Raw genomic sequence first — 14,711 nt, forward strand, 5'->3', positions numbered from 1 at the left:
AAGTCTGAAAAATTTGTACAAATACTAAATCACTATCTTCCATCATTGTTTACATCCAAAAACATTTCTAGCCCACTGCGGCAAAAATATTCAAATGCTGAAAATGGTAATATGACAGGAAAATGACATCAAAGTTTTAGGTAACCTATAGATAATTATCAGGGTTCATACACTTCAAGTAAATCAAAATTCCAGGACTTTCCAGGAGTTTTTTTGCCATTTTCCAGGAGTATTTGTGGTTGAAAAATGCCATTTTCCAGGAGTGTTTGCACAATAAAGCTTGCAATTTAATAAGAATCATATACTAATTGTTTCTAATGTTTTCCTTGTCCACAAAACTTCAGCCCATAAGACATCATTTTGCTGACAAATGCAGTCAATGACGAGTTGACAGGTTTTGACGGTGATGACATCTTGAATAACATCGCTGACGATTGAGACAGTAAGTGAGGCTACCCACAATTCTCCATGATCTGTACACACGTAGATCACTCACTGAACTGAAGCAAATTTCTTCTGTACACAGAACAATATTTAAAAATTCTGGCAACATAGTTCTGATCATCATAATTTCTGATTTCTCACTTTGAATAATGAGATGATAAACCCCTTTCCTCGGAGGAGATAGCAATTTTGTAATTTTGTCGACATAGATTTTTGACAGCCATACACAATATTTTCAAGGAAACTGAGAGAATAAGTTGCATCTGTGTTGGCAAAAGAAAGAGTATTGATTTTTTTAATGTTCGTAACAAAGGAAATTTGCATGTCTGACAGGTGGTATGATGAGACCATCTTAGTTGCTGATAACTTTATCTTGACAAGTGTGCAATTTTTAACACCTCCAAACATCGACTTCTCATTCAATTTACTCTTGAATTTTAAACATAATCAATAATTTAGGAACACAATGTCAACAAATAATCCTGAATTTAAATTGTAAGTTAAAAATTGTTAAGAAAGTGATAAAATTGAAAAAGCCTTGAGTAAAAAATGTCTGAGTGAACAAATCAAGGGGAATTGTGGGTAGCCTCACTTACTGTGCAGTTGCGAGTGTGGTGTCAGGAAAGATAAACTCAGGGAAGGCTTAGAATTAGTCGACGACTTTACATTTGATGAAGATCGGGCAAAGAAATCATTAATTTTTTATTTACTTGCTCCTGTTTTTCTCCTACCAGAGCTCGATGTTTTGCTCCTGTAGCTATAGCATGGCTTTTCATAGCTCCGCGTATGATGCTATGTGTTCCCTGCATTATATTATAAAGCGTCCCACTACAGCCCTGCTGAGGTCCATAGACACGCGGTCCCACTTTGGACCGCACACAAAAAACTACTTTTCTAACTACTTTCGGCCGAAATCAACTCGATTCCAATCTATGCCTACCCGAATCACTCAACCGCTCACAGACTGCAAAAAAGAACTGTTCGCATGACGTCAAAAACCATAAGTTTGCTGGTAATGCACGGTGAAGGGCACAAAGGCCGGCAATATCTCGCATGAATGTGCCGAATGGCAAGCCACGGGAACACGGAACATCATACGTAGTGCTAGGCTTTCCGATACATCGAAAGTCTTTTCACAAAGTTTGCATCTTGCCGCGAATTTATCTTGCGCCCGCTCAAGCCATCCTACGTACTCGGGCTGTTTCAACCAATGATCGCTGAATAAACACTTTGCAGGAGGCATTGCTGTGACTGGTGACCCGAACAAGCTTTAAATTTCAAACACGGTCCCTCCACAACCTACTCATGCATACTTCGATGTCACTGTACGTGCGTGCAAAACCATGGATAATGGAATACACAACATGGTCTCGCCCACGCTAGTACAAGGGTACCCTTTACGACATTTTAAGAAACACTACTGCGCTTTCCAAATTTTGTCTCGGGAGGGCTCCCCACCTGTCGCAAAACATCTTTTCGCATTTTTGCAATTTTGACGTTCGACAATTATACTGTTTGACGTTTGCCCTTACGATCAGGCCGTTCTAGACCGTGTGCGATCGTAACTAGCGATTTTCCAGGAGTTTTCCAGGAGTAAATTTGATTTTCCAGGAGTTTCCAGGAGTTTCCAGGAGTGGTTTTAAATTCCAGGACTTTCCAGGACTTTCCAGGAGCGTACGAACCCTGAGATAATTACAATTGTGTTATCTTACAACTTGTTCTCTCTGTTAAAAACACAGGATATGCATGAATGCTGTTCAGAATGTACAATGTACATTGCCAAACATGTTCCTTTCATAGCCATAAACCAGATAAATTGATCAGCTATTAATTAAATTTTGCCTGTTGTGTTTTCAGGGCCGTTTCATCTGCTGTAAACTACTGTTAAAGCCATAATATCTTGTCTATAATGCATCTGGTGTTTTCAGACTGAAGTACATGTGAAGTTTTAGTTTTATATGTCTATTTGGCCATTTTGGAAAGTTTGGTATTCAGTTTTACCATCATAGCCTGTCAGGTATTTCATGGCAGTGCTCATCACCAAATGGCAAGCAAAGCTGACTTATCCAGTTTTCAAGCTATAATAATGCTTTCCTTTAAATTGCTCAAAATATGTTAAATATCAAATGTTAATACTTTTTGACAAATTTCAAGGAAAGCTGAAGCCTAAAATTTTATTCTGAATAAAATTCAAATTACATTTCAATGGTCACACAAAAAAAGCCTCTTCTTTTTATCATTTCTACATCATATTTCACTGTCAATGGAAATAATCGTAAACATTCACATTTATAAATCCTTCTCTGTGTGACCTGCATGGCTTTTAGATTTAAATTCCACCACTGACAAGATTAACTGTTTGATTGTCTGCCTTGATCTGAATACGATTTCCACAATCTGTTTTCAAAATGTCACTAAGAAAACTCTAATCATGACTTTTATTTAGCTCACTGGTAATTTTGAAACATTATACATACAGTTGATTGGGTAATTAGCAAAAATCCTTTAGTTTAAATTTCATTCAACATATAAAGAAATTAAAGGTAGGGGACTCAATCCCAGGGATCAAGTTTGTTCTAGTCTGTAAGAAGATTATGAAGGTGTCATAGCCTTTTGTTTTCCATTGAAATTGTAATCTAGTAGGTAAATTTTCTGGCAAGACAATCTGACGCCTGAACATGCCTTTAAAAAATCTCCTCCCAAGCATTGGGCGCTGTACTTATATGTGCCAGTACGTTATACCGGTACATTTAGCTCTAGATAAGTCATGTAGGTACAAGCATGGAAGTATGTCTCTCTGCTACTACCTCCACAATATAAGACATAGACACACGTGGTGCAGGTATGGACGTGTTTCAAAGATGCAACGGTGAACAGAAGATTTACGACTTCTGAGGACATGCAATCACAACAGTTTTACACACAAGGAAGTGCCTGTGGTTCTACCAATAGCAACAAATTTCTGGGACAGTTCTGCCTATTCTATCTTGCACTGGCATACCAATTAATCTTGATGTAACATATTTGAAAACTGACACCATGCTGAAAACAATTGATACCAACATACAGCTACATGTATTGTCTGCAGAGGACAGATCTGATACACTGCACGTTTCTAACTATCTGGCGATTACATGATATGAAACCCTTTCATCACAGATTAAACTGCAATCTCATAGACAACTTATTAATTATTATGTTATTAAGTTCTTAACTGAACAACAAACTGCTTCTATAAAAACAGATTAATTTTCATTATACAGATAAGAATAACCAATTCCTAATTTCAGTTGCTGGGCATTCACACATTATTGTTGTTACCACTCTAAGTTACTACTCTGTTTATAAAGTCAACCTTTCACTGATTAACCCTTTCACCCCCAGTTCCCTGTGTACAGGTCCAACTTTACCATAGAAAACAATGGATTTGGGACAAACCATGGTGGTGAAAGGGTTAAGTCACTCAGTGAAGTTTTTCTTGTCCTAGGCTGTCTACATTGGACTGCTTTAATAAACATACAACTGAAAATTTTCAATGTATATATCATACTCATCTCTATCAACATGTACCTTTACTAAATCTAATACACTTAGCTTTTATTACTTTGTAAATTTTATCTTACATACACAAGTAAGAATTCATGAGCATAACGACTATGTATCGCTTTCTTTACTAAATAGATTTTAAAAATTATAAATAGTATCATTTTATTTATTTCGAATATTTTTTTTTTCTTTTAGAAATCATTATACATTAGCCTTTATATTGAAGTTCATAGACTTGTGTTAACCACCATTGCCCATTGACATGACCAAATTTCAATGTTTTAATACCAGAAGGGCTGACCTTGAAAGAAAATGTTCCCTCCAATAATTATTCATCCACATTCATTCAGTATTTACAATGCTACAAATCTAATTGTTCAATGAGACATGATCTACACACTGATAAAGGTTAGCATGACAACATCCGAAACAACCCAGTAAATGTACAGGTAGATTGCGTTAATCAATTCAAAGCAGCCAGTATTGCTGGTAATACAAACTAACACCAGAGATAATACCAGTACAATGTAATCTGATCACATCTAAATAACTTATCAGTGTTAATTATGGCATGGCTTGGACATTAATTGTCACCAAGAAGTCAAACCACTAGTTATTACTTGTGGTAAAGGGTTAATATGCTAATGTTTATATTGGTTCATGTTAATATGTTAATATGCTTAGATAGGTATTTTTATTACTCCATATTTTTATTGTCATTTCAGATGTCCTGAAATCACTGACCAACATCTGGATGACAGCTGCCAGATAAGCTACTAGGGTGGCCACACTAGATTTCCACTTACAAGAATTGCAAACTGCATGCATCCAGATAGCAATACATAATAAAGTCTGATCTTTTTCCTGAACATACCTGGTATTCAGGTATTTGTTTTGACTGGAAAAATTTTGCATAGGGTTAGTATGAAAATTTTGAAATTGAAATGAAATTTACTGACAAAATATCGCTCAGGGGCAAAACACAAACACTTAATACATATGATGTTACCTGCAGTATAAATTGAACTTGTCTGGTTGCAAGCAGAGTTGAATTGGTGCACAGTTGATCAGTATTTCAGCATGTTTTAAGAAGTCAAACTTACCACACTACTTTTCATAATAAAAAAAATTATGAAAAAAGGCAAAAAATGTGAAATGGTCCCTTGTAACTCTCTAGAGCCAGGTAATTTTTACATGCATGATGAGAGTTTGGTATTTGACGGAGGCAAACAAACGATCATCTGGCATTTACAAAATATTCTGATCAAATATTTACTACCAATTTTGTTCATCAGTCAAAGGATTGCATCTAAAAGATGAATATTCTTGGCAGATATTGAAAATTAATGAACACACAAACACCAAAAACTGTTCAAATTCCAGAAATTATAGATGAAATTTTCTATCCTTTAATTTACTCTAGTTATTCACACCCACACATACAAAAAATATGATTAATAATACTGTTTGGAATAAAGTGGTATTAATTCTATAAAAACTATGGTGAAATTCACTCTTGACATTTGACTGAGAACTACTACATCGTGGGAAACTTGTTGAACAGCATTCTATAATTGCAAAGCAGAAGCAAGTACATGCATTTTACAGAAAAGAGCTATAAAGCAGGTATTTGGGTGCTTACAATGGAAGAGATTTGTGTCAAGTAATAAAATGTGAAGTTTTGGATTGTGAGTTTTTGATTCAGGCTGGGCCACAACTTGTCCCAATCTAAGAGCACAACCGATTAGTGACAGCACACCAGGTCATATATTGTTGAGGCCAATGTCCTTGCTCTATACACCATCATGCCATTCTGATTCTTAAACATCCTTTGCTCTATGCTACTGGTATTGAAATAAAAAGGCAGGGCATTATTGCATTCTCAATACACTCGCTATACCAGTACAATGGATTTTGAATGGCATGTTTTTGCCCTTCCAAATGCATTTTACATTCCTCTTTTTGTTGAAACAAGCTGTTGTCAAGTAAACACTTCCAAACAGACTCTATTAAAGTAGAAACGTCATTGCTCCACCCTCGTTCCTAAGCACCATACTGCTTAACATTTTGAGCGCTGCAATTTTTCCCACCAAAATTTAAGTTCAACATTTTACCAATTTTTATTAATTTTTATGTAATTTTTTTGATAATTTTGGACAAAATGGACATCACATTCTATCGGATACAGATTTTTATCAACAGTTTGGAAAAAATTTGGGAATGTTTTAAAGGTGAAAAAATTGACTTTGGCGCTCAAAGGGTTAAACCTCTCTCCTATGCAAAGCTGTTCATCTTGAACAGTATACTTAAAGGCTGTTGGATTATTTCATCTCCGCACACACAAAGTTTATCAAACGTAGTTAAAAAGTGTTTAATATATTTACTGACGCACTGAAATTTCAAAAGTAGATCACACCTGTGCCCTCACACCTGACATACTGGTAAAATCATCAAAAGTAACATTCAAACTGCCTTTATGATCTCATGTCTAGCAATTTCAATTAGCATTTTTGAAATCTTCATTGACGTCAAAATGTACGATCCTCTCATATGCTGCATAAAACTAACCTCTTGCCATTCAACAATTAGGAAAGTAGGTCATTTATTCATAGGGACAGAATATCACCTGCTGTGTATCCACACAAAAACAGTAGTGCCTATGGAAACAAACTCCCATGATTCCCTGCGACTGACAACCATCTTTTGCAACCATGCTTTCTGTTGTGTCTCTCATAGCTACGCACACTGCTCTGCCGCATAATAATCTCTTAATGACGCACTGTGTGAAGTCTGGTATAATACCCTTTGTGATAAGTGACAGGGAAACCCCAAGGGGAGGGGAAAACCTGACAGAAGGTGTAACCCTCGCCTGCACTATAAAAGCATTGTATACATTTGGTTGCTATGGCATACTACTCAGAAAATATTGAACGACATACATATAATGTTGTATCATATATCCAATTAAAACCAATTCATTCATATTTGAACTGAAAGTGATAATTATTTGGAGAAAATTTCATGTGTATTATTAACTTTTTAAGTGTTGACAAAATTAATTGTTTGCTTTCTGGATGGGGAGTTATTAGCAACTACGAAATGCAGTAAACTTGTTATAAGTTATGTGTGTACAATAAACTTGTAGAGTTTTGATAAAGTGGTGTGTTCTTAGTAACTGCAGTAAACACACTTGATACAAGCCCTGTGCATGCATTTGTCAAAGCCTGTGTCATTCTGTACAAACAGACTGTAAAATGGAAAACTATGTTGAGGTAGTGATGGATGTGAAAGATTGTGACGGCAACTTTGTCAATTCAAGTTAAGGTACAATTTAACTGCAAGTCCCAATTTCACAGTTCAAATACATATGTGCTTTCAAGTTCTTAAGATTTCAATTGTAGGTCTAGTCAAAGTAAATTTTTGCTGAAAGTCCCAAGTATTTAAGATTTCAATTGTAAGCAATCCATGAAGATAAATAAATGAAGATAAAAAAACAAATAAACTTCAGACAAAAGTTTTTAACTAAATTGATCTAAATCAGCTGTTTTAGAGAGTATTTTCCTTTTCATTTTCTCTTAGCTTACAAACATAATATTTATATAAAACAACATTTTTTGTATTTGCATTTTTGTTCCAATTTACATGATAGATCAATACACTTACAAAAATCAATTTTGCCTGTATAGAGTTTAATACAATACCTTCTTAGCAACACAGTATCACGGCTTACAAGGGATTTCAACACCTTGAGAAATCAGTGAAACAGAGGAAATGTTAAGGGTCTGTTATATAACATGCAAGTGTTTCATCATAAGTTCTGAGTCACACTTTCAGTAAGAATTTTTAATAAAAATTCTACATTTTTTGCACCAGATACAATCTTTCCTATCCAACAGGAGACTGTTCTTGATCGAAATTTAAAACCATAAAAGTTTAATTTCAATTTAGATGTTTGATCAGACAATTAGGAACAAATATGATCAGTTACAGGCAACAAAAATTGACATTCAAATCAATACTATAGTAATGTCATTCACTTAAAATCCATGAAAAGTACCATATTTGTCTTTGCAACAGGCGATACCACTGGTTTTATATGGAGGACCTGACTTTCACAGATTTACAAGGCTGCAATTTACAACCTGATGAACAGAAATGACCTTAACACAAGCGACAGGGCTGGGTTAAGTTAAGATGTCACGGTTCAATGGCAGCCATTCATATAATACAATGGCTCTATCCAGCATTATCAGTTTCACAAAGCAAGACAACCCGAGCTGTCTTCGTGTCAAATAAATGATCTGAGAATTTTCAAAGGTGGAATTAAAATCAAATCTGATGCTAAATTATGATTCCAGATTAAGAGTTCTGCCAAAAATATTTGAAATTAACAAAAGAAAATATTTCATTCAACGTTAATAATGAAAAATATGATATTCCACATGACATTAAGATAAAAATTTGGCACAACTAAATAATTGAAAGTATTTATCATAAAACTCTTATCTATGATAAAGCACATGTAAAATGTATAAGTACTGTGCTGGAAGTTTATAAATTTTATGACTCTTCTCAAACCTAACTAAGGATAGCTCTCAACTACAGAATACAGGATCTAGCCTTGGCCAGATTAAGGCCAGAAGAGATTGCCTTAATGGTAACAAGTCCTTGACCGACACCAGGGAATACAGCCCGAGGGTTTTTATGAAAGAAACATCAAGTTCATTGCAGTTGAAAGAAACCGAGAAGTTTTCACTGATCGAGCCTTTGACAGAAAAGCACACAATGGTACTCTGTATGCACATACGCAAAATGTGATAAACTTGAATTGATGCTAGGTTCATGGCATATAAAGTGATATATGAATTTTGCTGAGTTTGAGTATTCTAGCTGTCATCGACGATTATGCCTTGCTGACATGAGCATATAGATACAAACAATTATTGATACTTGAAAGAAAACACCCCACATATAATAGCTTCAGCTTGGAACCAAGGTCATCAGACACAGGTCAACGATGTAGACAACACATTACAAATGCAAAGGATGATTACTCACTGTCATATTGAAAAAAACTCAAATTTTAAAATGACATTTTCATTCATTTGCCTTTTGAACTGCTATTTTTGGAAACGACCACCTTAGGTACTTTACACTGCGTATACTGGTTCCAGTTTCCGAGTCATGAATGGTGTGGGGAACACCGTATGATGATCATACCTGGATGATATCTCCTTGGAGTAGGAGTTAATTAGCGGTGACCTGCCGACCATAATATCCTAGCTTTCATGAAATGTCAATAACCAAGACATTTTTCCCTTGGGAGGGTATTTTTGTTATTTTGTAGGAAGCCTTAATATAATGTATTACGCTGACAGAGTTGACAAACAAACTTAACTTTATAATTGAAAAATAAAAAAAATGTATTTTAAAATTCTCAATAAAAAACTGAAAAAAATATATTTTAATGAATATCAATAACATATATCATATATTTGCAATCCAAAACACTTTTAATAGCAGTTTGGAAAGAACGGCAAGAGAGAGCTACTTGAGTATGAGGAATTCACCATTTTTTTTTAAATGATGCAATTATGCCCATTTGGAACTGTTTGACAGATCAGCTGAAAACCAAACAAGTGAGCCCGCTACATCAATCAATGCCTGACAGTCTTTGCTCCATCACAAAAGAAATTTGCATGGCTGTTAAGATGTCACAAAAAACCTGACAAAGCACAGCTACACTCCCTGCGTCCTTTGACCACACCAACGTGCCATATAAACTTAAAATTGCTACACGTTGACAGAAGCACATCCATTTGGCCACACCTTAGCATACCAGGTGTTTGTCTCAAATTCTTTAGAAATTCAAACTACTAACTACCGACTTTCCCTTTCCTGTTGACCCACGACTAACTGTATCACAGCACTGATAACACGGCACCATTTTACAGGTGGTATAGCCACAAACCGATGACGTCAAATCGCTGTACCTGACACAATACACAATGCCATAATTACAAGGTGTCTGTGTTTTGTGTATAGGGCAATTTGACGTCATCAGTTTGTGGCGATACCAGTAATCACTTGTAAAATGATGTCGATAATACAAATCAGAAAGGAAATTTGAATAAAGTGGATTATGATAACATGAAACAAAGCAGTTACAGGTATTGATTTTCAGACACCAAAAATTGAAATGAGTTGTTGTAATTATATGACATCAAAAGTGAGGGACAAGGGTGAATCAACTTCAAAGTAACAAAATGTCTTCCTTGAGACAACCAAAACAAAACTTCAATTAGACAAGACTGCGATTCATGATCACTCTAAATGGCCATGTGAAAAAGTTAACAGCAAATAGTCCCACTGATACAGTCTTGAACATAATAGTTTTCTATTCTGACTGTCAATAAACTCTTTCCACTGTTTGAGTGACAATTAAAATTAACTTGACAGTAAAATCTCTCTCCAGTTAGGCTGAAGATGCTAGCGATAGAAAGACATACAATAAACTAGTTGCACACATTTAGATATATCTGGGTTCGTTATTTAATGATATACAAAAGCACATTGCAAGTGTGGAAAGTCTGAACAAAGTTGTCAGTTTCATGTGGTATCATGAAAGCTGACATCTGGCTAATCTATCAACAGTATTGCGCAAAAATGTATGTTTGGGTATGAGTCATATCATGATTTTGCACGCAATCAGTAGAAACACAGACAAGAAGTAACGCAACACAGTGTATGCAACAAAGAAACCATATGTCAAACACTGTTCAAATACTGAAGTGAAAAATAGCTTTGTTCTCAGCGCAAAGCAAACATTTTCACCTGTAATAGCATTTCTGCAAATATCAACAGGTTTATTATAATGAGGTGGTATAAACTGCATGTCTACAGAACCAACTTCAGGGGTTTTTTTTAATTTTCAGATTCCTTTTAAGATTGGCAGAGCAGTTCAATTATAAAACATGAAAATTTGGACCTCAAATTTCACATGAGACCTATTTAAAATTATTCTAATTTGCTAGATCTTTCAGAGGAAATTTTGAATTCAGATTTGCGTTATTTTAAGTCAGCATAAGCATAACTTGGGATTAAAATTCCTGAGTTGTTCATTGAAAAATGAACTTTGTGGGAAGAAGACGGCAAGTGGAGTTTTATAATTCATTACAATTTTCCATTTTATGGCAAGGCTCTTGAAAGATCACACTTGCACAAATAAAACCTTTGTCACTTTTTTAGTGTGTAGAATTGTGCAATACAGTAATCTGTCACTTGCATGCACTTGATTGCGACATTCCAAGGTCGACTATTTGATCTTGCCAGGCCCTCAGGAGTGGACAAAATGAGAAACCATAAAAACCCAAAATTGATGAAAAAAGTTCTAAGGTCTTGCTGATTCAGCCCAAAATAGTGTAAATTAGGGGGGAAATACATGTAGTATGCATGGTATGCAAAACCAAAACAATGACAAATTTCAAACACAAAATGATGAGGATGTCTGAATCCCCTCCCTAGATTTAATGGTTCAGCCCTTATTGAGTTTAGCTGTGGCCCTCCCAAATGTTGAGTCATTTTTTCTTCCTGAAATTAAATATTTACAGAATACTGAGGAAGAAAACAATTTTATGTTTATTTTAATAGTATTTGAATAATAATTTATTCGAAAATTTGGTCTAATTAATCACAATTACAGTACATGTTAAATTATGGATGAGCTATTAGAAAAATAATCTCATCATCTTACCTTGTCCTTGTAACATAATAATGTGGCATGAAAGGGGCTTAAATTACCTTTCAAAATTACAAAGGTACTATCATGGGCCATGAAACTATGGAATGTGAACTATTCTTACATCAAAGAAAAGTGTTATTACACGTGTTCTTAAATGATGACTCACTTTTACCTGCTGACGACCATCAACAAATTGTGCACTGTTATACGATCAAGACCGTGGGACCAATCATGACAACGGTGACACACTCGGAAAGCTTTTGCAGTAAAAAAAATTCGAAATAACAAGATCGTTTTCTTGGGTTACTAAAACCATGAAGTTTTCTGGAAAGTTTACTTGAACAAGGGTTGTATGACATTCTACGTATTCAAATAAACGCTTCCTCATTTTGTACGGCTTTTTATGCAACATTGCTTGCGCTGAAGAATATTTCAAGTCATATCAGTTACTGCATGAAAGACTATTTGTCTAGAGTTATTTGAGTATTGTGGCCTCAGTATAGCTGATCGTTTTCCTCGTTTCATAAAGCGAGCCTCAGCATTTAATTTCATCTGGCGATCGCCTGATCACTGCTAGCTGCACTTGGCGCAATATTTGAATAGTACGGATCGAGGAACACGCCCTACTTCGTGTAAGATCTTCCATGTTGAGAGAAAATGACTGTAAAAATGGACGTGAGCTGAACAAACATTATGATGCTGTTGAAATTGTGCCGGTACATATGAAGTAAAAGTCGGTGTCACGTTTTGTTCATTTAATAGTTCACAATGAAATAAGTTGTATTTTGGCTGTAGACTGCATGAACAACATCACTTCACTCACAGTGCAAGTCAATCGCTCGAAGAAGCCTCACATATGCAGTTTTACACATTTTACATGTAGACATCGCGATAAGACACACTCCATATGCATGGTAGCCTTACAGAGTGAAAGATAGATAGTTTAAAGTATTACTTACCTGAGAGATTTGCTGCTTTTTTCCTGATCGAAATTGGGAGGCCTATGTCGTACGTAGCGCTTCCGTGTCGGTATCGGTGTTAGATGTTTTTCCAGTGAAAGGGGAGTTCACAATGGCGCTCCGGCTGTTCCAACAACTATTTTCCTCCTGTCGGTGAATTTATAATAAACCTTGCTTGCGCTCTTCATATAGAAGTACAAGATGGAAACCGTTTTCCATGAAAAGCGGAAAAATCTGAAAATTTTCTGGTTTTAAAAATTTCAAAAAAAAAATCAGAATATAACGAAAAATCAATAACACACCGGTCGTGACGCGGTGACAACACAACGAAAGTGCGATGGCCCAATGGTTGCTCGGAACATTGGTGACGCCGCCAGCGGTTGCTATGATTAAAGTTCGACAGTTGTGACAGGTGGCCGAAAGTAAAGTGAACACTGTTTGCACTGTACACAAACCTACTTCGCTACTTAATACCAAACTGGCATAAACTTACCCGAAACAAAAGACAGGGCAAAGAAATAGAGTTGCTCCTTTTCATTATTTTGATCATCACAGCAAACTTTGTAACATGAAAAAGCCAAATCAGCTTGTTTTTTACAATCGCGGAATAACATGCGTTCTACTGGTTGGATGACTTTAAAGTAATTGAGAAGGTAACTAGACAACTTATAATTTACTTAGTTTTTTTAACTTTCATGCAGACAAACTGGGCCTGCTTAAAGCAAGAATTACATTTTTGCATGGAAGTATTATAACACGAAAAACGTAGCGCGTTAATTTCAAACCGTAATTTTTCCTAACGCATAGGCCTTATATATCCTTCAATAAAAGTAAAATAAGCTGAAACTCTGAAGTTGTATGTCAAATAAGGCTATTCACACATAAAACGAGGTCACTTTGAGTGTCCATTGTATAAAACCTTCATAAGAGAATACTGTCACGCCAGAAGCTTTCTTGGTAGTTAGCACAAGCTGTCTCAAGGATATGTCTTTTGTGCACATACTCCTGGATGAAGACAATGGTACAAAGAAAGGCATGTGAGGTGAAGCACCCACACAACTTTTATTCTTGAAACGATCAAAATAATAGTTGCTGTTTTGGTGTCGTTTAACTGGCTACGGGAAATTGCAAGTATGCGCACTCAAAAACGAAGTACCGGTATGTGAACACTCAGGACCGGTTGCCGATCACAGGCGTTTCATAACGTCGGAACGTAGCATAAACTCACAGCATAAACTTTTACAAACTACCCGGTCCACATAACGCCTGTGTTGCCGATCGACAGAGAAACTTCACAGGAAATGTCGAAGGAGATTTGTTTGGATTCACCATGGAAACCGCGTTTTAAATAGTGAAATGATTTCCGATATCGTGTCCTTGCATTGACCGATTTTTATGACGTCTCGCGCCGTGCTTTACCCTTGACCTCAGTTCAAAGATATTTCACAAACGAACATGCTCTCAGGGGGCGTTATTGATACCGGAACACCATCGTTTGCCATGGAGATGTAAACAAAGTACGTCTCACCGCTTCCAACAGCCACGCAGCAAACACGACCTTGTACGTCAGTCCATCCCACCTGTTGTCGTCATGACTACGGAACTTAACCAAACTAAGAAATGGAGGGCGGGCGATCGATAACATTTGATCATGAATAAATAAGTCTTTTCTATTATTTCGTGGTGACGGGGAAAAATCATGCGCACGTTGTTGATAGGGAAGCTGAAGTGATAAGGCCTGGAAATGACAAAAGAGCTGCTCAATATAACATGGTAAAGTAATCATCAGTGTTTGAAAAAAGCCATTGCACATAAGCTATTCATGCAAGCCAAAGGTTAAGAGAGGAAAGAATAGGTGGAAAAGTGCTTGAATGAGTTGAGGGTATGGCGAGAGGAGATTTTAAGAAGTATTGTGTAGCACAGTGACATAGAAAAGTATTCAATAATTCTTTCTATTTTAGTTTTTACCACAATAGAACTGATGTGATGTTGGATGTGCATACAGGGTAAAGATTGAATGA

At 35.9% G+C, this 14,711-nt stretch overlaps 1 protein-coding gene and 1 long non-coding RNA gene across 2 annotated transcripts in view; one reads left to right on the top strand and one right to left on the bottom strand.

The window, feature by feature from the left end:
• LOC139119390 (uncharacterized) overlaps window positions 1–4,845 on the top strand; it is a 30,273-nt gene extending 25,428 nt beyond the window's left edge. Inside the window, exon 4 of the long non-coding RNA XR_011548914.1 lies at window positions 4,716–4,845. This is a non-coding gene — a long non-coding RNA (uncharacterized lncRNA). The remainder of the gene's footprint in view (window positions 1–4,715) is intronic.
• LOC139119388 (phospholipid scramblase 2-like) overlaps window positions 1–13,024 on the bottom strand; it is a 31,628-nt gene extending 18,604 nt beyond the window's left edge. Inside the window, exons 1-2 of the mRNA XM_070683181.1 lie at window positions 12,993–13,024; window positions 12,691–12,837 (exon numbers count right to left, since the gene is read on the bottom strand). The gene's annotated coding sequence lies outside the window, so the exon portion shown is untranslated. The remainder of the gene's footprint in view (window positions 1–12,690; window positions 12,838–12,992) is intronic.
• Between the last annotated feature and the right edge of the window lie 1,687 nt (window positions 13,025–14,711).

Source organism: Ptychodera flava, chromosome 19, assembly GCF_041260155.1.
Source record: "Ptychodera flava strain L36383 chromosome 19, AS_Pfla_20210202, whole genome shotgun sequence".
NCBI lineage: Eukaryota > Metazoa > Hemichordata > Enteropneusta > Ptychoderidae > Ptychodera > Ptychodera flava.